Source organism: Petromyzon marinus, chromosome 12 (genome assembly GCF_048934315.1).
Source record: "Petromyzon marinus isolate PM22_M1 ecotype Great Lakes invasive population chromosome 12, UKy_Petmar_22M1.pri1.0, whole genome shotgun sequence".
Lineage (NCBI taxonomy): Eukaryota > Metazoa > Chordata > Hyperoartia > Petromyzontiformes > Petromyzontidae > Petromyzon > Petromyzon marinus.
Genome location: NC_133678.1, coordinates 3,690,808 through 3,717,356, shown reverse-complemented (window position 1 = coordinate 3,717,356; position 26,549 = coordinate 3,690,808). Strand labels below are relative to the sequence as shown.

Genomic DNA, 26,549 nt, shown 5'->3' with positions numbered 1-26,549 from the left:
AGAGATTCATCTTCTTGGTTCTTTCGGTAAAGTCACGTAGAATGGAAATAAAATAATAATTACTTAATAATTATTTACCGAAAGAACCAAGAAGAAGAATTACGTTTCAGTTGAATGTTCTCTTCAATCTACGTTATTAAAAATGGAGGAAGTGTGGGTAATGTTTTACAGGGCACGTAGCCAAAGCCTCCGCCGGAAGGAAGATCCAGCATTTATGGTTTCTGGTGGCCAACATTTTTGCAGTTGCCACCCAACCATCTAACCTACCGCCTGCGTACCACACAGGGTCAAAATAACAGAGGAATGCGGTACATCGTGTCCTGGTGCTGTACTGTGTATCGATGCAGCATTCGTGGACGCGGTCTGGGGTTGCCACCACTGAGATGCAACACAATCAGAACATGCCGTGGAAAAGAGACACTCACAATACCGGAAGACGGGAGAAATACGTGTCGCGAGATGTTAACTACCTCGCCTGATATACAGGAGGTCGTTGGTTCGATCTATTGACCTCGATTCCTGCTGAATATTTTGAGTTTGCATGTTTTCCCCGTGGTCGCGTGGATTTTTCTAAAGGTCCTTCGTTTTTTTTCCCCTCCACATTTAGAAACGTGCGTTTCGAGTATGTGGCGGCTATAAATGTCCACGTGACAAGCCACTTCGTTAAAATGCAAAATAACTCAGTGGGCCTTACCCGGTAAAATAAAGTGTAGTTCATGGCTTTACGTGTAAATGCATAGTCTTTGAGTAGTGCGTTATTACGTGAGACGTTTTAATGTCCGAGGAATATGAAGAGATTTCCCAGGACTGCAGTTGCTCAGAAAGAAGACGATCCTGGGAAAACCAGGGCAGGTGGCAACCCAGCGGCACCGTGTATTGATGTGGCATTCGTGCAGTAGGTCCCTTCCATCAGTATTCATTTCAGCTGCTCAGTTCAATCTTTGTAAATTGATCTCCATTGCATTCACATGCTGTGCTTATTTACTTATTTATTTGTTTCATGGCAAATACGCTAAAAAAGAAAGTGTTTTGGGCTCTAAAAGCCCATAAAAATCATATATAAATGAAACCCGAAATTTAATATGTTATAAGGGTAAAAAAAATAGCCTGAACTGTTTTCAAGTGACTCAACAAAATATGAGATATTTATTGATCTGCTGTGTTTGAGGTGAGTGACCTTGCCATTAAAATTGCTGCAATTTTATGGGGCGGTTAGTATATATATACACACAGTAAAATAAAAAGTATGTTCCATACCCATTTTTTTGCCGCATGAGATGTATCCATTAGTTCATCTATTGGCATCATTATTACCTCATTAGCCTGAGGCCAGTGCGAATCCTAATTTGTCCAACCGGTTGCTATTGTTTGCAGATATACTTTCAGGGTTCAGCCCATCTTAACAAGATCTTCTTGTCTGCAATGCAGTCTACCCTGCTTTATATTCTTCCCGGGTTTGCTAATTTGAGAAATATGTTTTATTAGGCGAATGCATCCTTTAATTGTGTTGTATTTCATTAATAGACATGGGGTTGAGGAAGATGGGGGAAGGCTAGATGCAACGAAAACTGCAACAAAGACCAAAGATCCCCCCACATCCTGAATACACTTTTTGGGCAAGTGGTGTTAGCGAGCACCAATGAAGGCCAGCATGGCACACGAGGGGGTGGGTGTCCAGCACCACGCCCGGCCGCCTTTGTCTCCCTCGTGGTAATGTTTACACACCGCACCAGGTTCTAATTTTGGGCTGAGTCGACCTAGGGGAGGCCCAGAAGCAGTTCAGATAATCGAATTCGGGTTTCCGAGTTCGTAGCGCAGTGCGCTAACGGCTACTCACACCCACACACACGTGTGTGCGCGATACAATAGGGGAAGTGAAACTCTTCTTGAGCCGTATATTAATACGGAGGGACACTGCTGTGTCGTGGCAGGTAGTGCACTGGACATGACATTCTGAGATTGCTGGTTCAATGTCCACTCAGCAAGAGTTCACCGCAGTGAGGAGATCAGCATGGAGGGGTAAAATGTGGGTACTCTCAACTCTTTCATAATGTGTGACCAGTGTGGAAAGAGTAGGCCAAATACATTCTCGAGAGGGGGGGGGGGCTCTCTCTTGAGCTGCCTCTGGTGAAAGCCCTTTCGTCAGTAGCGGCATGAGCAAGAAATTGCAGACCTGCACCTTTACCTCATATTAATACTGGGGATCAGTGACACAGTGGATCTTCACTGCACTATAAACCCTAGCAACTTGAGTTTGATGATCCCAGACCATCGTTGATACTGCATTCGTGGTGAGTGATCTCTGAGCCACGGTGGAGTATTGTCAAGGAAGCCTTCATCCAGCGGTGGATTGAGAATTATTTGGTTTCATTTAACAGTTATTTTGTCCCAATATATAATTATATTATCCATGCATGAAGATGGATGTTTATTTTTCCTTAAAATCGTGATAACTAACGTGGGATCTTTGATGATTCTTAGTATTTTACATTTCAATATTCCCTATCAATAATTTAACAAATGTATTTAACACATTGTGTAATTATTACATTCGTATATTTGTAGTGGAGTAGGAAGGTGCGTAGTACAAACAGCGTGATTACATGATCACACAGACAGTACGGGTTATCTTGGGTCAGCCTGTAGTGAAGGCGAATACAGTGCAGGTTATGTTGGGGCAATTAAGCTGGGAGGGCCGTGGACGGCTGTGGTGGGTTGGAGCTGTTGCCAAGGCTGGAGGGGCGTCTAAAGGTCTGGAGGAAAAACAGGTGTACGGTCACGCGGAGTGCCGTTGGGACGCGGACTAATGAATTGGGGCGTAATGAGAGCGGGGATAAATTGTGGGGTCGGCAGTTGGAGTTTGGAGAGCTTGGAGACGGAGGTGGTTGAAGTTGGGGGAGCTTGGAGCGAACAGCGGGGGAATTGAAGTTGGAGTCAACAGCGGGGGAATTGAAGTTGGAGTCAACAGCGAGGAATTGAAGAGTGGAGAGCTTGGAGAGAGCGTAGCGATAGCGGAGCTGAAGACGAGAATAGCCCGCAGTGGAGATAGCGTAGCGATAGTGAAGCTGAAGACGAGAACAGCCAGCAGTGGAGTGAGCATAGTGACGGTGATAGCGGTGAACAAAGACGAAGAAGTTAGCAGTGGAGAGAACACAGCGACGGTGATAGCGGAGAGCGGAGACGAAGAAGTTAGCGGCGGAGTAAGCGAAGTAATCGTGGGGAGTGGAGAGACAAAGGTGGCGAGCGAGTCGAGTGAATCACGGCGGGCGAGCCGTGGCGACCAGGATACTGTGGAATGTGGAGGACATGCTGAGAGTTGTAAATAAAGCGGTGTTCGGAGAAAGACAGAAGTTGTCCGAGTGAAATCAAACACCACATATTGAACGCGAACAAAATAATATGGCCGATAGAATTACATCAAATATTACATCTAGAGACTCTGCCTTTTCTAGTTGAGGTTGCCCTGTTCTGAGCTATGTCGAAAGTCACGTATAAATTGTTAATAACACTGAAGCCATTGCTTAGCAAATTATTCATATCAAAAAGTTAAAAAATACAAATGATAGGCAAGAATCTGAATTCATCATTTAAAGTTCCCTCTTTCCACATAATTATTGTATTATAATGTTTTAGTCTGTCAGCCAACGGTCCTACATCACCAATGTTTAATAGCAGTATTTGTTTAAGCAGTCAAGTTTTGCACTGGCTTTGACCTTCCTGGTCTCATCAGCAGCCGAGCCTGTTGTGTTGCCAGATGTTATTGGCAAGAGCCAACCACTGACGTTATGGGGCCCTGGACCCCATTTAACTGGTTCACGGTTCCCTGCCAATGTAAACGTTTCTGGAATTCATTAGTCCAAAGGCACGTAAACCGATGGACTGAATGTTATTTTTTTTCATGTTGACAGAGAGATGGACATTCATTATACGTATGCATTGCTATGTTGCTCATGATCGTCCACAAATTAAAAAAAACAATTGGTAGCCTAGCATTTTATAATTCCTATGATCGTCATCGGCCATGATAAATCCACTGCTGAATGAAGACATCTCCATCGATGCCCTCTCTCATGGCGTTACCATGTTAACAATCCACCCATCACCCACATAAAGGGCTTTAATCACTCCATCTCCATTACAGACTTCTTCATAGAGACATTACCATTCTTTGACTACCACTCCATCACTATTCTCGATAAGATAAAAAAACAACCACTCAGTATAATTGGTGCTGGCCTCCGATTAGCACGGTTGGCTACGCACGGTGTGAAAGAAGTTCAAACACGCGTACATCCCAATGCTGAAAATGTACCTGCAAATTACTCAATTTGGATTACACGTAGTAACATTGTCTACTGCTACTGTAAAGACCCAGAAGGACCATCCTGAAAAAGATAATCGAGACTCAGTGAGGCTTTCCTGAGCAAACCATTTTAATAATAATTGGTCATCATTCCTTGCAGTAATGTGTCCTGCCCCAAGCGCAATAAGTTTTTTTTAGCAACAATTTGAATCGGAAAATCCAATAAGCCAACATACCTCATGTCTACCAAGCTGCAACACAACATCCCATACATGTCTAATCTGTGCATAAATCAATATTACTTCAACTTTTATTCACTCAATAATTATGTAAAAATGTCCTTTGTGGAAATTTTTTTTTATTGTACTGAACTTTTTTTACAACCTTTGAAAATATGTTGTATAAGTAAATTACATTATAAACTGTAGATGACTCTAATTAGTTTATGCACAATGTGAGCAAGAGTATCACCAGGATTTTAGTGGCTCTTAAGATGAATGGGACATTTAATATCAAAACAGCAATCCTGGTACGCAGGGACCTCTAATACATTATTTTTATTTTTAAACCGTAAGCTATTGCATGCCTGCATACACAACAAGCATATTGTGGTTCCCTAGGTGAATGTGAACATAGTAAGGGCCAATTCCTTTGATTTGCTTTGAGGAAATAGCCTGATTTTTGTTACGTACTACAGCCAGATAAAAGCAAATTAAAACTCGACGTATTATCTCGTACTGTTCACGTGGAATAAAGCACACATCTAAATTAATAAAGCACACATCTTAATTAAAAGAAACACAAATCTAAATTAATCGGCCCATACCGCCCAGTTCGGGCACACCACTTTGGGAAAATTCCTTTGTATAAAAATTTATGGAAGAGAAAGAAAAAAAATAACACTGATGAAACTGTGAGAAGGATCACATCTGTTCCGTTGTAACAGGCCCCACAGTTTTGTTTAAAAAATATTTCCACGATGTTTTGTTCTGCAAATAAGCTTACATTTTAAGGATATTGTCCACAAAATATTTGTTTATGTTTTACATTATATTATTTACAGATTGAACATTGTACGATACTACATAGTCTATTGGTAACAATTGACCCAACTTAGGGACATTTACAAAGGCAAGATAGCTCATAATGTCATTTGCTATTAACAAATCCATAAACTATGTGTGACATTTTTGGCCTTTCGCTTGCCTATTTAAGACCTTAAGCCCAGGTTGTTGCAAACGTGATAAATCAGACTGGGCGATAGTATATGCTGTGCAAGCCACTACACCATTACCACAGTATTTAAATTTGCATATTTAGTCACTTTACAGGTCGTGGCAAACATGCCTTGTGTTATTCATGGGCAGTTACTTTAATTAAAGGCATCCCCACTGGAAAACGCACCTGCGATATAATTGTGACACACAGCCACTCCACACTGGACATTCACATAGCGAGTGATCACGTTCTGAATTCATTAGTTGAGCTAATCATCATTCTCACCAGCTATTGTTTATCCACTGCTGGATGAAGGCCTCTCCGTGCAATCGTCATTCTTCATAGTTCTGTGATGCCACAATCCATCTCACTGACACAAATAAACAAACTGATCTCATCACTCCGTCTCCACAGCCGTGACCGTAGCATCATTGAAGTAAACCTACTTAAGCTATTGGGGTCACAAATTTATCCGGTTTAATTATAATGAACATTAGGGATATTTCTACACTTTAAATGTGTGGTGGGTTCCATCGATGAGTTGTCGGCTCAATTTGGGAATGAAACTTGAAAAACATTGAGAAAACCGATGCTTGTGAAACTATACAACTCAAAGCTCCACACACAAATGTAAGGTAATACGCCATCCACCTCGCAGCATTGTGGGTCTGAGAGTTCCATAACGGCATTGTGTGATGCACAAACCCTTACCTCCAAAGTGCTATGTCACGGGTGCGTGCCACCGCATGCATGCATATATGCTGAACTTCTTTCGCACTGCACGTAGCCAACCGTGAAATCCAGAACAACTGTTTGTTTAAACACAGTCTATTTAAACCACTATTTCAGTGTGGGAAACACTCCATTCATGTGTTCGCCTTTCAACGCGCATTTTTTTTTTGTTAAGGCCGAATTAATTCACTTAAGGCTCGGTTGATATGGTTTGCATTTTCCGACTCTTTAATATGGTAAAACCACTGAGTGATCTTGATGAGGCCTGGGTCACGGGGGTTGGCAAGTGTTAATCACACACACACACGAATGTGCACTTGATCAGCCACTCGTAAGAAGAGAGCTCCAACCCTCCCCCTAAGGTTGAGGAACTAGATTTACTCAGTGCATCGTTGTCAATGACGAATATGGAACATTCATCTTATGAGTCATTGTTACAACTCATTTACATAGGGGCCAGCACCGCATCTGCATTTCCATTGATTAAAATAATCACGCGCCGCTATATTGCTGTGTTGTGATCATAATGATACAAGTTTAATTAAACATGATAACATCTTATATATTTTGTTTGTTTTTTTAACAAATATTTTAAGCCATTTTTCTCGTTTTAAATAGCAATTGTCATAATGACCATCATCAGCCATGGTCAATGTACTGTTGAATTAAGGCCTCCACACATTTTGATATCATCATATGTTATTTGGAATTAAATGCACAACATATATATCAAATTCAATAAAAAAAAATGCCCCGGTTTCTTGCAGAACAGATATACATATTTTATTATTCACGGTATAATAAATAAATAAAAATACATACATTTTGCCCAATACCTTGTATTCCCAGTACAATTATAAAGTGTCAATATTTGCAGACATCAATGTCAAAGTCAAATTGGCAGCATTTAAACAGCAGGAGTAAAAGTAAACAAATTCAGTACACACGTGGATTGAAGTTGCAATATATTTAATATTGTAAATAATATCGTTGATCTAGTTCCAATGTAAAACTTTCAGCAAATTTAGAGGCAAAGCCATTCTCCGGGATGCGTCTGTTCCACACGAGTGGTGCGTCTGCAGCAGACAAGAGACGCATTAGGGAAACAGGGAACAATATTTAAGCATCTGCGCATCCAGATTGGCAGGCCACCTGCCGCAACAGACTGGCGAGATGGCTACCGAATAGATGAATCGCTGTTGAGCAAAATAATTATAAAATAATGAGGAGGGCTGCATTTGGCAGCTTTCACGCTGTCACGGGCCTTCTCTAGGACACCTGCAATTAATCACTTGGAATTAAATAAGTGTTTTTTTTTTATAATGGGAATTCAGTGGTGTTGAACGAATGGCAGTTTTACATATGAAATCATAGTTTTAGAACAAAGAAAACCCCACACCCCTTGAAATTGCTTTGTAGCTCTATAAAACATTTATTTGGACTTGATTGAGTTTTCATTAATCTATTTTATAATAATTGCTTCCAAAATTTAATGCAAGTGGCTTAATGCCATAATTTAATTTGTAAGGCACAGTGCTAGGTCACTTTAGCAATATGCCACTGATAAAAAAAGAAAAACCCGTTCAGTTTTATTCCAGCAGCAATATTTGTATTTATTTAAAATGGGAAGGCTGTGTATTGAACCTTCATTAATATCCTTGTAGATATTTTTCGAAAAAGTTTTTTTTCAAATGAAACAAAAGCGTAATTTGTTGCAAGTAGCAATTCTGTGGTATAAAGATTTTGTCAATCAATTGCAGGATGACTATATCACCACGCCATGTCAGTCGTGGGAGTTATTTGACCATACTTCACCACACTGGTAAGTTTGAGCTGGTGGGGTGGGTGAGAGGCAGGGTTCAGGACCGGTTCATGTATCACTCATGTTAGCTGTCGCCGCGATTTTACAATTTAATCAAATTTTCTGAAATGCTATTAAAATTAAAACGACGTCTTCGAGAGGTCAATGACAACAGTTGCGCTTTTATTTGTGTGGTTTAAAAATAAATCAAAACCATTCCAGAGTTTCAAAAGCTTACGGGTACTAAACATTTTAACGACGTAAATACAATACACTTCTACGTACAGCCCTCACATCGGAGATGCGTGGGAAGGACTAAAAACGAAACTTTAAATCCAGTTCTAAAAAAAGGAGCTTTCAATCCAGATGATTTAAGAGTGCATCGCTCCAGTGGCATCCTAATATCAGAAGAGCGTTTTAGACGACCGCAGGAGCAGCATCTGAACGGCTCGCGATGCGGTGACCACCGGCTTTGTTCGACGGTTAGCCAAAAGCCGCTGCGAGGATGACCGGAGATCGCGTGATGGTTTATGCCCCTTGACGAGATCAGCAAGGTATTGTGGTTCATTTGTGGCAAGCACTTTGTGTATAATGAGTGTGACCTTATCATGTATTGGTTCGGCAATCGGAAGCCAATGCAGCTCAGCGATAGGCAGCCTGTAACCACACAAACACAAGGGACGTCAAAAAAAGGATAAAACAGATGGTTGATGAAGAGGTTGATGATGAGGGATAGATTCATAACAACAAATTGACATCCTCATTCATGTTGTTATCAAAGCTCTCAGAGTATGGTCGTGAATCGGACCCAAGGCATGAAAAATTTCCATTTCTTACCCATCCTCCAAACGCACCAGAAATAGCAGAATGCCCGTGTCATCTGCAGCTAATGTAATTAATTGAATGATTAATAATCTTGCATTCATTCATTAAATATCTTCAAACAGGGCACCGCAATTAATTTCCACCAGCGGTTTTTACGGCATGGCCCGATCTCACCCTCTAGAGGCAATTGTACACACTGCAGGCAAATTTGTCTTGTCACGATGTAGCCACACAATGGCCAAGTCAACCCACGATGCATTCCCCAAATTGTGCATTAAAAATTATGCAATTTTATTCCGCTAATTTCATTTTGAAATGGCTTACGAAATAGCGTTTTTGTTTGCTTCGTAAATGTGTTGCACAATTGCAATGTAAAACCCAAAGAGATGAAACGTGAAAGCAAATGTTGCCGTGCTTGATGTTTGCTTGTTTTCCTGTAAATATGTGATGTACATCGTTCCTGTACACTTTCAAATGTGTGCTCATTTACTGTTACTGCAGGAAAACCTACGCTGCCTTGGAATATTTATGTGCGTGTACACCATACAGAAATGCAAACTGCAGTGAGGGTTTCAACAATTTGGAAAGCACTCTTTATACATATTCTGTACATTGATCTTCAATATAGAACTCTGTGCATCAAATGGAAATACAACATTATATTTGCCACGTGTTAAATGTAAACACTCGTTCATTGGCTGATTGCAACTTTATACGTAGAGGACCGCAGAGGTCGGGTGATTGTGGGCACCGGACTCGACACACGGCTGCCTTCCCGCTTGTTTGCGGCTCATCGCGCCTCCAGGTTAATTTTCTCTCAATGAGACCTTGAGAACACCGCGCCTCACATGGCCCGTGTCTGGTTATGAACGTGACAAAGGTCAACCGCCACCCGACTTCCGTTTTTTTCTTCTGGATCACTTGGCTCAGTGGTGTGCATATCAACGAAACCCTTTGGCCAAGGTGATGAGTGTACGGAGATGCAAGTCGCAGCAAAAGGCACTCGTGCGGTGAGCCTAGAACATTGTATGTCAATCCAATGAGCTCTTGCTCCCGACTCAACGTTCACTCACGCGTGCCACTCCACTCGTCATAACCGCTCCGAGTGTCTGGACACGAATGCGTTGGAGGCCACCTTTTTGAGGAATGTGGGCAACAGACCTATGACGTAACACAATAGCCCACAGACACAAATATATACATGGGGCATCTTACCTGTGGTAGGCGCACTTCATTTTTTTCTTGAGCTTTGGATTTTTTGCAAAATGTATTTTTACTTGTAAAAAGATATAGGAGTATGCTCGTAGTTCGGATGAAATCTATATACATACATTACATGAATATAAACACTAAATTTAGATGTTGCATCTTTGTTGTATTTCGCAGATTGTATATTGCGCATATGAGCAGTCAAATTTTGAGTGTGCTTCGGCATCCTATTAATAATGCAATACATTTATCAGAATAAACCACTAATCTCCCAAAGATAATGATATGAACAGTCTAGTCAATTCATGCAGTGGCTACTCAGAGAAAATTGGTAAGAGACAGCTTGCATTTCACACTATTATGTATTAACATGCTGCCCGCCTTCAAATAGTTTAATTTGTGCATATGTTGTACCTGATTTGCTTACCTGCATGATACTTTTCACTCCTATCCGTTTTTTGTGCTGTTGTAACGTTCTGACCTAACCCTACTGGACACGTGTGAAAAATAGCTTTTTAGCTCATTGGATTCCTCCAGCATAAATAAATATTCTGATTCTGATTGTGAACCACTCCCACTGACTGGCATGGTAAAGTATGGGGATATAACCTCCACCACCAAAATCGCACGGAAAAGCCCTCATCTAGCAGTGGAATGACAGAGATGTGCAGGGTGATCCAGATGTCTTGTGACCCACAATTAATTGACCCCTAACATGTTTTGACCTTGGCATATTCATTTCTGTTTTTAAATAAACCTTACTTTAAAATATTAAGTCTTAGAGGATTAAATGGGGGGTCACAAGACACCTGGACCACCCTGTACACTGAAGACGCATCGGCCAGCTCTGGTATCCGCGACCATACGGAGGTAGATGAGGATTGGCTATCGACTTGACAATATTTATAGAAGCTGTGGAAGTATCTCGACCTGCTGTTTCTGATCAATCCGCCATGCGGGACGAGGGTGGAGAGGGAGCACAGAAAAGGGAGGGGGGGGGGGATAGAGAACAGCAGGAGCTGAGTGGGCACAGCAGGCATCCAGGGTAACAAGGGACACTGTGAAGAACTGATTTTCTGCCACCAAAACATATCCCTCCACGTCGCAGCAATTGAACACTGAGCAGACGCCCGCGACCATCACTCTCACTCTGCCCCCATTGTCATGCGACTCAGCCAATGCTATACACAATGTTGAGGCTTAATTTGCAAAAGGGTTTTATTTCTTTACAGATACGTATCTAAAAAAAGGACATACTCGACTGTACTTGGCCATCGTATACAACGTAATTTTATTATGTTGACATTGGAATTTATTTCTGACTAAAACATTGCATGAAATTTAAGCAAAAACAATTATATTGCACTGATGTGTATTTTTTTTTAAAGATTCAGTTGAACATTTTTAATGGTTAAGCTAAAAATGTTTCGATTGTTGTTTTCTTCCAAATTATGATGTATTCAAGCAATGCTTTTAATTTGTTCAAATAATGTGAAAAAACAGCGACTTATGGGAACACAGCACGTGCAATTTGGACAACTGAATGTAGTGTCAAAGGAATGATAGGTTCGCGTTTTAATTTGTTCTAAGTGTACGTTATGGATATCGTAAGGCGACGTTAAGGGGCAAAACACAACGCCTGAATGCAACACGGTGATCTACAGCACGCAGAGCACGTTCGTGCAAACGTTTCGGACAATTTCTGGAGAAATAGCGAACAAAACGTGGTTAGGGTTGGCTCTGTCAAGTACTAGAAAGTCAGTTAATTTCCATTGGATATGCTTCATGCTGCTTTAAACTCTAATGAAATCAGCTGACAGGGATAAAATATTCCAAAGCGTGTGCATATTATAAGTGACAGCAAAAAAATAACACAACCACATCGAAATATATAAAGTCTATAATATTGATTCATATTTATTTTCAGCCATGGTTAACATAAACGTGATGCATTTTTTTCCGTGACCGATAATTATTTTCGCTAGCTTGTGCACAATTCATGTATCTTCCTATTTTGAGTTTTAAACACGTAAACTATAGTTTGCAGCCTGAAATCTTTCTAACTTTATTGACAATTCTAGCGGCAGCTTAATACCATGAAATCACATTTCCATGCTCTGCATTTAGAAAAAAAAAAAACAGTGTATATACGTATGAATGATAAGGCATCTCAGAAAAGTATACGGGAGGTTGTTCACGGTTTTGTAAAATAACATCTAAGCAAATAATTATTATTGTTGTTGTTGCGATATTGTGAACATATGGTTAGGTTTCTAAGGCAGGAGTGTTAGTTTCACTCTTAGTACCACTTTTACGCCATTTTACTGTTTACCTTTTTTCTACTTGATATAGCTGCAAACATTCTGGCAATGTTCTCCCGCTCTCTCTGTTTTTTTTTTGTTTACGAAAATACTCATATCTGTAGCTTTAAACACCAGAAGAAATTGGTATTTCAAACAGCCAGACAAGAGTCGCATTATTTTAGATTTTTGTTTTTTTAAATGACATCGGCACTGGAATATGACTCGAGCAAGTGCACACCCTTATGTAAAATACGCAACAATAAAAACAACCGAAATAAATGCGTTGGCTCTGTGATTCTCATTGTGATAACGACTAAGCTTACTTTTTCTCCTGCCTATTTGTTCAGACACTTAACCTATTTGTTTTAAATATGTAGTTCTGGAACAAAGGCATGACATCAAATTTAGAAGCAGAGTGTCCACTGTTATTTATTTTTAAACGTGATCACATAATGGGAAGATAATGAGCTACGTCTTCCGTGTTTCTTACAGAAGTGGCAAGCCAACACCAAAAAATATACCCGATCACATTCCATCTCAGTGAACTGCTTAAGATGTAAAGGTTAAAGATATGGTTTTATACGAAGCTCAAAGCCTATATTACATTCACCAAATGTATGTTATGTGTCGCAACAATACATTATTCTTATTCATATGTATAATGTTTATTGAAGGTTCAATGTGAGTGTCCAATAACGCTGGATTCATATCCATAACATACACATATAAATAAAACACATAAGCCGATTATTACTGACCTTAATAAAGATCACATTTTGACAATGAATTTAATAAAACGTGCCATAAGTTTGATTTGACATTCAAAGCTTTCCCGAAAAAAATACTCCGGATGCTTTAAAACTTTTTAAGAAAAGACGATTTTTTTTTTATAATGTAAAGTATATTTTTTATTTTTTCAAACAAAATAAATGTGTTGGCTACAGAGTCAATGCTGCAACTTAAAAATGGTGCAAACATTTTCTTGGTTATTTCGGTAAAGTCACGTAGAAGGGAAATAATAAAATAATAAAAATAAAGCATAAGATACAATTCTCACGACGTTTCGGCTACAACGCAAGCAGCCGTCCTCAGGTGGTGAAGAAACAGAGCTGTCGGAAGAAACAGAGCTGTCGGGAAGACGCTGTCGGAAATACAGCTCTGTTTCTTCACCTGAGGACGGCTGCTTGCGTTGTAGCCGAAACGTCGTGATAATTTTATTTAATTATGTTTTATTTTTTATTATTTTATTATTTCCCTTCTACGTGGTGACTTTACCAAAAGAACCAAGAAGATGAATCCCTGCAGTCACGAAAGCTTTAAATCGGTGCAAAAATTGTTTACATTGTTTGTTAATCGCTTACCAAGTTCCCAATACAGTGTTTTGCATTTTATTGTTCGGGGCGAAGTTGAATTTTAAAAGGACTTGGCTCTTTTGATATTCTCTAGATCTTTAAACCCAATATTTGCCTTTGATTGTTGAAACGAGAATTGTGCAGTCACCTTGACTTAATGAGCGCTATAAGTGCGCATAGTTCTGGTTTTTAGTCTCGGTTGAGTTCACACATCAATAACACTTTTAGGTTGCTTTCAATATTGGCTGCAGTGGGTGATAACACATTTGGCAATTTCTAGGTGCAGTAAAATCGTTTTACAGCCACTAAGGGGATGCCACTTTAATGTGGCCAGGTACCCCACGCCTCTAAACCGCAGAGGCTTTCGATCCGCCAGTTGATATGACCTTTCAAGTACATGTAAATGCACCTCAAATGAGCCTATAATTTTATATTGAGCCTCAATTTAGACTTCTTTTTTGTTTTCAAATGCAATGGTTGAAATTGGGAATTATAATGAAGGCATGATACATCATAAATATAACTTTTTTTGCATGGAGTGTTTACATTTATATGACAGTTTCACTACATCCTTGCCTGGCCATATATAGTCTCAAGAGAAAACAATATCCAGCCTCTACACGATTTTTTTTTTTACTCCCAGTGAAGAGTAGATCGTTTAAAATGTGAACTCTCTTGAGGTGTCTCGGCAAAGACAGAGCCTCAGGGAGGGCTGCACCAGCTTTGTGTGAAGAAAGTTCAATTTGTAAAATATGTCTTGATAACGTGCTCACAGCTTTCCACCGCTTGATACATGTTGTCATTTTGAAACTATATTTACACGCAACCCCTACGCGGGTGTCCGGTCCCGAGTGAACATGACACTAGCCTAGCAGACGCTCTATGGACTCCGACAAAGAATAGTCAATACTTACGCATTTGGTGGTCACAGATTCCCTGTTTCAACCATCCATAAATCAACGGCACGAACGTGCTATTATTTTCTCTGCGATGGCTTTTTGGCTTTGATCTGATCTCTGGGGAATGATTCAATTGTACAATTGGCAGAATTCACTGCCAAAGTACTGATAGCGCAACACTTTAGTGGCAACCAATTAAACTTCTTGTACCTTTTTCCCAATCTGTACATTGTTTTGAATATAACATTTTAAGAATTGTGGTCTAAACCAAGGTAGTTTCTTTGCACTTAAAAATACGTGTTAATGGTTCATTATAAATCTACTCCTACATCAGCTCAGCGGACTTCAGTGCACTCCAACGTACTACTATTGCTACACTGATAGATACTACTCTAGAGGTAAATGGTAAAGGTGCTGCCCTGCAATGTCTTGCTCACACGACTGCTGGAAGACGGATCTCCACTGAAAAGAGCTCCAGAAAGTATATGGACAACTCTTCCAACGCAAGCCAAACATCTTGCGAGAAGTGGGGAGCACACCCACACTTTAACATCACCTTTTTATACAGCCGGACGAGCAGAGGCGTGAGGAATTTAAATAAAGTTTTCCTTATTCTTAGCTCTTTCGGTAAAGTCACGTTGAAGGGAAACAATAAAATAATAAAAAATATATAAAACAATAAAAAAATTCTCACGACGTTTCGACCATAACACAAACGGTCGTCATCAGGTGTGTCGGTTAGCATTAATTAATTTATTTTTAAACGGTGTATTTATTTATTGGTTATATATATTTTATTATTTTATTGTTTACCTTCAACGTGACTTTACCGAAAGGGCTAAGAATATGAATTACTGCAGTCACGAAAGCTTTAAATCAAAATTTAAACTTTTCCTTATTGTGTCAACTGCCCCGCCTGGAGTATGAACCGGCGACCTCTGGATTGCAAGTCCAGTGCGGTAACTCCACTCCCCCACGGCAGCATCTCGTGCTACTGTAGACAGCTGGATAGCATGCCACTTAGTTAAAGGTAAAATACACGAGGAGAAATTGCATGAACAGTTTATTTATTTGAATGACAAGTCTAAATAATTTTGCTGACTTTTTTTTGACGATTGCCGAGTTTTTCAGTGGAACCCATAACGTGAACTGTCATGAAACTGACATCTTTAAAAATCTTTACTTTTAAAATCTAATTGTGAAAACAAGGTTTTCATATATAGTGAAATATTACTGGCAAGCTCTGAAAAGCAAGTTTGAGTAATGCACAAAATATATTGGTTCCATGCAACCCATAATTTCTGGATATTTTTTTTACACATGTATATAATCTGGATATTATAGAAACGCAAAGGAATATACATCCTATCGTTATTTGAACCGTGTCTGCATGCGATGATGAAGAAATCTATCACGCAGCTCTAAATAATGGAGTTATTGGACCCATCAGTGAATTAGGTGGAATGTTCCCCAAGTGAGGGCACAGATCCTGCACTGAGCAGTAGAATTTTCTTCTTGGCTGAGAAAGCAATTTATTATCACCTGGCTCCATCATTTCATCCGGCCAGTATGATAACTTGTGTGTCATTCAGAGAATAGGGGGCTGCACGCTTGCAGTGACTGGATAATGAAAAAGCAGCGTTCCTATTTGCTACGCATACGCAATGAACGACATGACGGAGTGGTGTAATGCAGGGCGCAGAGAATAGAGTGATATTGTGCAGGGGCACCCCAAACACATTTTGGTGCATTAATGATTTATACCACATAGCTCAGTGCCGTACTTTTGTGGGGTTTTTTTCCGAGAAGTCACTGTATTTACAGATATATATTTTACCCACACGTCCCTGTACGTCGCGGCCAGAGAAATAACAAAATAAACAACAACAACAACAAAAAACCGCGCACGCGAGAGCATTGGCAAGACGTGTAATATATGTGTGCACTCGAGAGAAGTGAAGCACAGAATGGTTGTGCAGCGGTCTGCTTGTTCCCTTCGTGTCAACTGTGAGCAGTCAACTCGACAAACCACGCCCATCACAATAAACCGACACATTTAAAACCATTTCATGGGAAACTTTTAAAATGAACATTCGACCCCCAAACGAAGAAGAAACAAAACTGTAATGGGATTGTAAAATAGATAATAGATAATCTTTATAATTTACACTCTGCCTTTCTTAATCCAATCCAGGCTGAAGGCCTGGCCATGCCGTATTGACTCAATAGGTTTGGAACGCAGTGTGCTAACCACCTGAGTTGAGGCATATATATTTTTGTATTATTTCCAAAGTTATGCTTTTGGGCTGCACTTTATAATTATGCTGCTGGTCACACAAGACTACTGGTGGAACGATCTTTTGCTAATGAATTCAGCAATTTTCAACAGTGTTGCTTTGTAACCTCTCAAGGACACAAACGGTGAGGAATAATGTAGAATAATCCACCGTTAGCCCCTCCAGAGGGTGTTTAGGCCTATTCCTCCACGCTGGCCGGACATCTTGGTAGAGACGGGATGACTCACACTTGACCTCACCTCACGTGACCTGCCTGATCGACTTATTGTGGATAGAGGCGGTGGAATTTAAGAAGAAAAAATTCAACACCGTTTCAATTGCCGCGCCTTGAGATTGAACGAGCGACCTCTAGTTTGCAAAGCTAGTGTGCAAACCATTGCACACCATGGCAGCATCTGTCATTGAGCACACAGCACATATGTGTATTATGTAAACAGTGCTTGGCATGTAATGAATACAAGTGGCTCCCAGCGGCATTGAGTAGCTGCTGCCAGCCTCAGAAGCAATAGAGGACTTAGCAATGCGCAATAGCCCTCCTTCATAGCACAATAAGTAGGCCATATAGAAGTGCTATGAAGTCATTTTCCAAAACATCTCCAATTATATTTTTCTTCTTAAGGCTACGTTACTAACGATTTTGTGGATTTGTTACATTTTAGATTTGAGGCTTTCGTGACTGCAAGGATCCATACTCTTTGGTTCTATTCGGTAAAGTCACGTAGGTAAAAATAAAACAACAAAAATCACGACGTTTCGGCCACAACACAAGTAGCCTTCATCAGGTGAAGAAACAGCGCTGTCTTCTGGACAGTCCTGTCTTCTGGACAGTCCTGTTTCTTCACCTGATGAAGGCTACTTGTGTTGTGGCCGAAACGTCGTGATTTTTGTTGTTTTATTTTTACCTACGTGACTTTACCGAATAGAACCAAAGAGTATTGTTACGTTTTCTCGTGCACCACCGCCAATGCAGTATCATCAAAAAATGTGTGTGACTTCTCCATGCAGCTCATCGAACGTGCTTTGTGAAGAGTCCTATGGTCAGAGTCTCATCATCTATACCAGTGGTTCTCAACCTTTGTTGGACCCGCAGGACCACTGTCAACCCTAGACAAAACGTGCGGACCACCATGCCACCGTAACTTAATTCTAAATATTTTTTTTTTAAAAATTACTCTAAATCAAACTGCAGTATCTAGAACAGTTCCACGGACCACTTTCCCACACCGTTGTAGAACACCTGTGCTCCATAGACTCGATGTTGGGTACCAATCTATCTCAGAGAGTGTCTGCAACCACTTACCACTTCACCAGCGTCGATCTATGTACAACCGTGGGCAATCGGCTATGGAACGTATTGCTCTCGCTATGTAAAAAAATATCGCTATTTTTTAATGCAGGGTACACGTAACTGCTCTTGTTTTAAATTTTGATTTAGAGCTTTCGTGACTGCAGGGATTCATATTCTTGGTTCTTTCAGTAAAGTCACGTAGAAGGTAAACAATAAAATAATAAAAATATAACGCAATTAAATAGTGATAATTTTATTGTTTTATATTTTTCTTATTTTATTGTTTCCCTTCTACGTGACTTTATCGAAAGAACCAAGAATATGCTATTGTCTTATTCAAGGTGACCTCCTCACAACCAACACTAAGTGCCTGGAAGGAGTCCAATTCTTCTTAACAAAACGTATTGATGTGTTTTTCCAGCAACCTTCTTTGAAAGACAAAATAAAAAAAACATTATTCCAGCACTGGATGCAGATTCCCGCTTTGAAACGGACTCCAAAGTGCCACATTGTCAGCGCAGTAGAAGAATAGAGCTCAGAACAAAAGTGAAATCAAAAGAATGGGGGCAATTTATATAACAACAGTTAATGATGTATTGCACTGCTGACTAAGAGCTTTTTGATTACCACCTTGGCACAATTCAGTGTCAGAAGGAACAAATGAGGCAGCGATGTTTTCCAGCAAACAAAAAAAAGAGGTTACCTTAGCTTATGCCCGAAAGAGATTAACTTAGCAAAATAATTGTAATCACAGCCTCCTCTCCCATAACAAACCAGGCCCATTCCAATATTCCCAATATTCCCAATAAATGATGTGCATGATATGAAGCAACAGTGTTCACTTAAAGAACAGCCTCTGTCCCCGATTACAAACAAGTATGGCGAGTTTGACTCCTGCAATGTTGACTCATCATTCGGCGAGACGCTCGGGAGACGTTCGTCAGCAGGCTATCAGAGGGCAAGAGAAATGACGGCAGTCTCCGCCGAGAGTGGCGATTTCGTCTCTCGTCACAAAAACATTTTCCGGGGTGGCGATGGCGCCCCCGTAGGGGTGCGTGGTTTAAAAGTCTGGTGGCGACCGTGCCTATGGCGAATGGAACTCTCTTTGGACTGTTGCACACGTAGGGTTAGATCACGTAAGTATAAATGCGTCGTGACCCTCCACCACCCGACGCAGCCAATTAGTAGGGGATTTGTCTCGTAAACAAAACGCCAGTTAGTTACAACTTCAGCCCACCGGTGTGTTGGAGAGTAATTCCACAACATTTACAATTTGAGTAGTACGACGTTTCGCTGGCAAATTACATCCTGCATCATCGGGCGATTTGCCCGAATAGTGAAGCAATCCACCAGCTTCCGGTCTTCAGTAGAACGAGAATATGCACAACAGTCTAAAATAGCCTGTAAATGTTTATTGGACTCTTTGAGTTCTGATTCCGGTGTAACAATATTAACTTGAAACAACTCGAAACTATGAATGCGGAGGTGTTGTTGATTGTAAATGAAAAAAACTTAGGGGAGGTAAGGGGAGATGGGGGGGGGGCGTCCGCTTCAACGTGAATGTGAAATATTAACGAGAGTAGAGGTCGTTTCGTGTCGGCGTCGTGATTCTAATTTTCCATAATATAGGGGTTTTTTTTTGGGTTAGATCGCGTAAATGTATAAATGTGTCGTTAAAACCTGCCACCACTCGACACAGCCAACTCGTATGGGTTGTCACGTAAACAGAACGTGGCCAATTCGTCACTAGTACAGCACAGCGGTGTGTTGTAGAGCCAAGCCACAACATTTACAATCTGTGTACGACGTTTCGCCAATAATTACAACTAGCTTCATCAGGCGACAGCCAGATTTGTGGAGAAGTCCACCTGTTTCGTTCCTTATATAGAGGCGTACACATCTATATATATACGGATTTACTCTCCAACACACCGGTGGGTGATATTGGTGGCGAAAGCCTACGTGTTATACGGTCCTATTTTTTTTTAAGTGCATCGCATGAAACTTCTCTTCGGAGTCTTACCCTCCGCAATCCTTGTCCCTCGCGCTGTGCATCGCTCGGAGGAGCCCTCCCGAAAAACATTGCCACGGGGCTCGGTGAGGCACTCCAATCAAGGCTACCGTTGGCAAATACAAAATGTATGCATCCCTCCCATGAACTGGCATGAGCCATCACGGTTTGGTGGGAGAACTTATCCGTTGCAAACTGACGTGCCTTAGCACTGGCCGAACTACAAATCCCAATGTTGTTCTCGTATTGATGGTGTTATTCGTGCTGATCCGGTGACACTAACGTCGCTTGAAATCACAACATTTTTACGACAATATGCAATAGTTTAAAATAGCCTGTCCATGTATGTGCAATATGCCACGTTGTTTCATCGTGTCAAAATGTGTTGTACATTGTTTTTGTTGGATGTAAATTCAATGTCGTGGTTTCTATTTGGCTCAGGGAAAAAAAACAAAAAAACTTTTGGAGCGGTAAAGGCACAGCCCTACAACCGCTCACTCACGCCACCGCTGGCAGAAGAGTATCCACCTGCGGGAGCTCTAGGGAACACGAGCAAGCTCCTCATGAGGTTTTTTTGTTGTCTAATTAACTAAAAACGAAACTATGTTTTATTTGACCAGGTAAGGCCTATTGAGCTATACAGCTAATTTTCAGAAGCGACCTGGTCGCAAATGATAGCTGAACGAAGTTGCGCATCGTGTGTAAATGCATTGCAACCAAATACTTTAAATGCGTAAAATGTATTATAAATGTGCAGGGAAAAACCGGAGGGCCTGGAAAAAAAATCCAGGAGACCACGGGGAGAAAGGGAGAGACATGCACACTCCAAATAAACAGCAGCAGGCGTCAGGGTTAGGGATCGAACCCGCGACCCCCTGTATACCAGGTGAGGCAGATAACATTTTGCCACCTGGAGCGCCTCTTCAACGCTTGCCAAACATCTTGAAAGAAGTGAGAGTACCCACAATTGACCGCAACGCGCGTGTCGCCTGCCTATCGACTCAGTGTGGTGTACCGATTTATACTGCTGGGTGGACAGAGGTGTTCGGGTGGTGGATTTTCAGAAAGAAAAAAAACTTGCTCCGTTGTTTCAACTGCCGCACTGGCGAGAGATCGACCCAGGTTGCAAGTCCTCGGTGTGCGAACCCATTGCAGAACAGCTGTAGCAGCAGCAGCAGCACAGGTAACGATCCGAGTTTAGGTGTGACGGATCAGAACTCAAGAGGGCGGTGTCAGACCTGTCCCCCGCCTATTCAAAACCCAGTGCGCGGTTCTTTTTTTTTGACAAATGAGTACAACCGGAACACGTTCTACCCACCGGGCTGTCAAACGTGTTACACCATGCTCTCCACCAGACAAAAAAAACAATACCACCAACGTGACCAAGAACATCGTGCTCTCTCTCTATTGTATTTAGTGTGTTCTCCGATGCATTGTTCCCCAACGGGATTAAGCATAGCTTTGAATGAGAGAGAGAAACCCCCCCCCCCCCCCCCCACTATTTAATAATACGCCCTTCTCAAATTGCGTGAGCTTTTAAAGAAAAAAAATTACGCGAAGGTGTCCCTGTGTTGGTAAAAGAAAGGCGCGCGTCAAAGCACGGTTTTGACGTGTGCCAATCCGACTTCATCTACAGGAACATAGGGTGTGCATCCAGTCGGGCGCTTGCAACATGATTGCCATGTTTGGATACTTACAAGCGAGTACTAATTGGAATGAAACGAGTTCATAAGCGTAACTGTTTAATGCACCTGGTCGCACCAGATATGCAAACAAAAAAACTCTATAATGAAGGCAACGGAGAGATGCTTTCATGTTGAAGTTGAAACAAAAACAGATTACTTCGATTTTGCATTAAACTACAATACATGACTGGGAACAATGCTTCAGAAGCAAGACTTTAAGGTTAATCTATGAAACCGTTCAAGTTTTTTTTTTTTTATGTGGCAACATAAAGACATCTAATGTCACGGAAATTGGATGAGTCCTTTAATTCAAGTACCGAGTGTCTCAAGGCGTGACACATTGCTCACGAAAAAAAAGACTTGCATATCATTTTCAGTTTCATTCAAGCACACACTTTACTGCAAATGTCACGATTTCCTTTGTCATCCTAATGCCCCCATAGGCGACTGGTATCAACAACCCAAGGCACCTTCTTACAAAACTGATGCCTCTAAATTACATCCATCAGGCCCCTGCATCCTAATTGCCTTTCTCAATCAATAGAGAGTGTCTTGAATGGCAGCCTGTATTTACATTCCTTCAGGGCCGATTGAAGCGATTTTTTGATGCGACACAATTGACAATTGACAAAAAAAACCACATTAGGGCTCCGCTGTTGGATGTGAGTGACTCACAGCTACCTCTGAAGTCCCCTGGACCACTGGGTACTGCCCATACCCTGAGCACACATGAGGGCTGTAGACTGACCTGAGCAAATGCCACAGTGGCTAGCAAGCAGCAAAATATGTAATGAATACAACCTATAGTTCGGAATTTAAATTAAACAACGACGATAAGGCCCTTCCAATGCAAGCATTAGGAATGAAAAAGTTGGGCAAACGTAACACACGAGGTAAGGCACTGATTCAATCGCAAGATTCAAATGCAACCATTGGCACGCATTGATAACCTTCGGTGCATTCTTTGTGATCGTTCAGCGTGTGACATATTCTCGCGGCTTAACACGCAACAAAGTAAATCTGTAGAACACCAGGGATAGACGCAATTTCATGAAAAGATGCCAGCCCTCACACCCTGCGTGTCAGCGGCATCATGAAGATGTCCCCCCCACCCCCCCTTGCCCTCTGCTCTTAATTATGACGTGAAAACGTGACACCTTTATTGCATACAAAATAATGGGGGGAAAAAACCTCATAATGTATTACTTCAATGTTTTAATCAGTGGTTTGTGCAATTATAAAAACTGACCAGGTGGGACACGAGACTAATAGGCCATTCATTTGAATAGGTGGATAAAATCACGAGTACCCTCTCAAGGGCACCTTGATTTTGGTCTGATCAGATGATGGGCTGATACCCCTTATTTGATGCTGTAGGAGCCAATCATGTCGGCATGTAATCATGCAGTATCTAGATCACAGTGCTCACACTTGATGGCTTTTTATTCTTATCGCGCAGTGACTGTTGCGATCTCCCACTGATGGACAGATGTTCAGCTTGTTTGTCACAGCCCCTGGGGTGGAAACCATGTGACAGACTATCTCTTGTGATGTCTCTAATCATCATCTTTCCCCCCAAGGCCGTCCTCTTGTCTCGTGTTGATGCCCATTCGCCTAAAATGCCACATTAACATCCTAATGCAATTGTGCCTTGTGCCAGGTTCTGACTGCATTTGCTAATTCAATTACATGTACATACTCAATCACTTAATGAAAAAGCTCTGCTGAGGGGTTGCATGCTGCGATCATAATTGTCCTTAATAATGCCTGTGTAGTTCTCACGTATAAAAAAACACTTATTTCGCAGATGATACATATACTATTGGATTTTTAGAATAGGTACATAGTCCAATTATATTTTTCAAAACATAATTTTTTTTACTACAATATTTTCCAAGGCAGTCGTTTATGTAACAAAAATGTTATTGCACGTATTGATATGAAGATTTCAAAGAAAGAATAGTACAATAAGCTTTGATGAGAGTTTGTTTTGCTTGGGTGATAAATAATATAAAATGACTAACTTTCCTTTTTCTCATAGACAATTCACTTCACAACATAAAGCAGGAACATGAATTGCATCAACAGATAATTGATCAATCCCGCAATAACAAGGACAGCCTAAATATAAAAAAATGTCCTCGCATTCATACCGATACTGTTTTTTTTACGGTCGATGTATTTTAAAACTTTAAACATCTTGGAGTATACTGCCAGTGCGGTGGGTGTGTGAAAAAATAAAAAGCGGACATTTTTATGCAATGTCACAAGATATGACATAGGGCTACTTTTATTTCAAACGCCCACACACGTGCCAAACCCTTGGGTGGCACACACAATGCGAGATCTTGAACGCCAAATATCATATCAGAGCCTTCCACAACAACATAACAAATCCAATCGCGTAAAATCAGATTCAGAGAAAAAAACTGCCACCACCCCCCCCCCCCCCAACATTGTTGTTCTCTCCATCCGTGGTGGGACCAGTGTCTGGCTCGACGAGAATTTACCCAAGGTGGTAATATAACGGTGTACAAGAAAAGGAAGAAACACACAGGCACAACGTTCACCTTCATCTGGGCACAGACACAATTCTAGAAGTTTTGGGACAGCAATAGGCGTGTTGCCGCCTCGTTTCTCGCCTTAAGAGACGCCCAACTCAATCGATAAACCCTCTCCGGCTTTCACGAGATCAACATGCACTTTCCTATGTTTAATATCTTAAGAATATGCCCCTAATGCCTTTAAACAAATAACTGCTTTCTAAATGACCCAGATGATTCATTTTTCACTGCACTGTATCTTAACCTCTTACCGCAATAACTATTATTCCCCATAAAACTTTGATTTTGTGACCAGGACAGTGATAGTTTGAAATTTACCTATTTTCAATGAGAAAACGGGTGAATTTGTATCTTTTTGTTCACATAAAGTCAGGAAAAACAACATATCAATCAAAATTAACATGTATTTATACTAAAGTAATACAAAAATGACTACAAAAGATTTCTAAGTGAGTCGTTTTTCGAGATTTACGATTATACTGTAAATCACTTTCACGAATCAGCCCCCAAATGTAGTCTCCCATCATGTTCTCGTTATACTGTCCTTGGTAGCAGCATTCAAAGTCCAGTATATCCTGATGGAAGCACTCGCCTTTCTCCTCCGAGTATGCTCCCATGTTGCTCTTGAATTTATCAAGATGAGCATCAAGGATATGGACTTTGAGGGACATCCTACAGCCCATTGTGCCGTAGTTCTTCACCAGAGTCTCAACCAGCTCCACATAGTTTTCGACCTTGTGATTGCCCAGGAAGCCATGAACCACTGGTACAAAGCTATTCCAAGTTGCTTTCTCCTTACTAGTGAGCTTCTTGGGGAATTCATTGCACTCCAGGATCTTATTTATCTGTGGTCCGACGGAGACACCGGCTTTGACCTTTGCCTCAGACAGCTTAGGGAAGAAGTCTTAAAGGTACTTGAAGGCTGCCGACTCCTTATCTACAGCTCTGACAAATTGTTTCATAAGGCCCAATTTGATGTGCAGTGGTGTCATCAGCAGCTTCTGGGGATCCACCAGTGACTCCCACTTGACGTTGTTCCTCCCCACAGAGAACTTGGTCCGCTGTGGCCAGTCCCGCCTGTGGTAGTGCACCTTGGTGTCTAAATCTTTTGTAGTCATTTTTGTATTACTTTATTATAAATACATGTTAAGTTTGATTCATATGTTGTTGTTTTCTGACTTTATATGAACGAAAAGACACAAATTCGCCCGTTGTCTCATTGAAAATAGGTAAATTTCAAAATATCACCTTCCTGGTCACAAAAGCAAAGTTTGTTGAGAATAAGAGCCATTTTCTGTACTTTTGAGGCGTAAGCAATTAGGAAATAACACTTACCACCGAGGAATAAAAAAACATGTTGTTACAAAATAATCATTTAAAATTATCCTCGACGACTTGTTATTCCGCTATTTTCAAGGATAATGTCTCATTGTAATATAACGTAAAGTTGTTTTAACATGCTTCAATAGTACATTTTTTATGAATTGCAATATATTTTACATCGATAATTGAGATATCGTGTAAGTTGCGAGAATATAAAGAACTGTTCCATTGCCATCATAGACTTACTTAATGCACAGCACAGACACTCGGCAGTATTGTCGTGGTTGTTGTTGTTACCAAACCGCTCTTGTCTACTGGATTTCCATGAACTAAAAAAACAAATGTAACACCCATATGAATGAACATTTCAACTGCTTTCCCATCCACCCTTTACAAAAAGTCCATTAAAACGCATCAGCTTACAAACAACTCTCTGCTGTTTGGCGGTTTACTATTACAATAAATTACCCGAGTTCCTTTTAAGCTGCTATGTTTGGTGAAGACACCGTTTTATTGCCTCGGGCTGAAATAAGCACACAGGTTTTTGGGTGCAGTGCAGAAACAACCTCAGTTTTTTTTCTTCTTTGGTTCTTTCGGTAAAGTCACGTAGAATGAGAATAAAATAATAAAATAACACAATAAAATTCTCACGACGTTTCGGCCACAACGCAAGCGGCCGTCTTCAGGTGAAAGGTACAGAACTGTCGGGACGAAAGAGCTTCAGTTCTTTGGAGGTGAC

The 26,549-nt window shown here is 40.8% G+C and overlaps 1 long non-coding RNA gene across 1 annotated transcript in view; it reads right to left on the bottom strand.

Moving 5' to 3' along the window:
• Positions 1 to 4,955: 4,955 nt before the first annotated feature.
• The window catches only part of LOC116941664 (uncharacterized), a 76,648-nt gene continuing 55,054 nt past the window's right edge, over positions 4,956 to 26,549 (bottom strand). The window contains exon 3 of the long non-coding RNA XR_004402707.2: positions 4,956 to 8,711. This is a non-coding gene — a long non-coding RNA (uncharacterized LOC116941664). The remainder of the gene's footprint in view (positions 8,712 to 26,549) is intronic.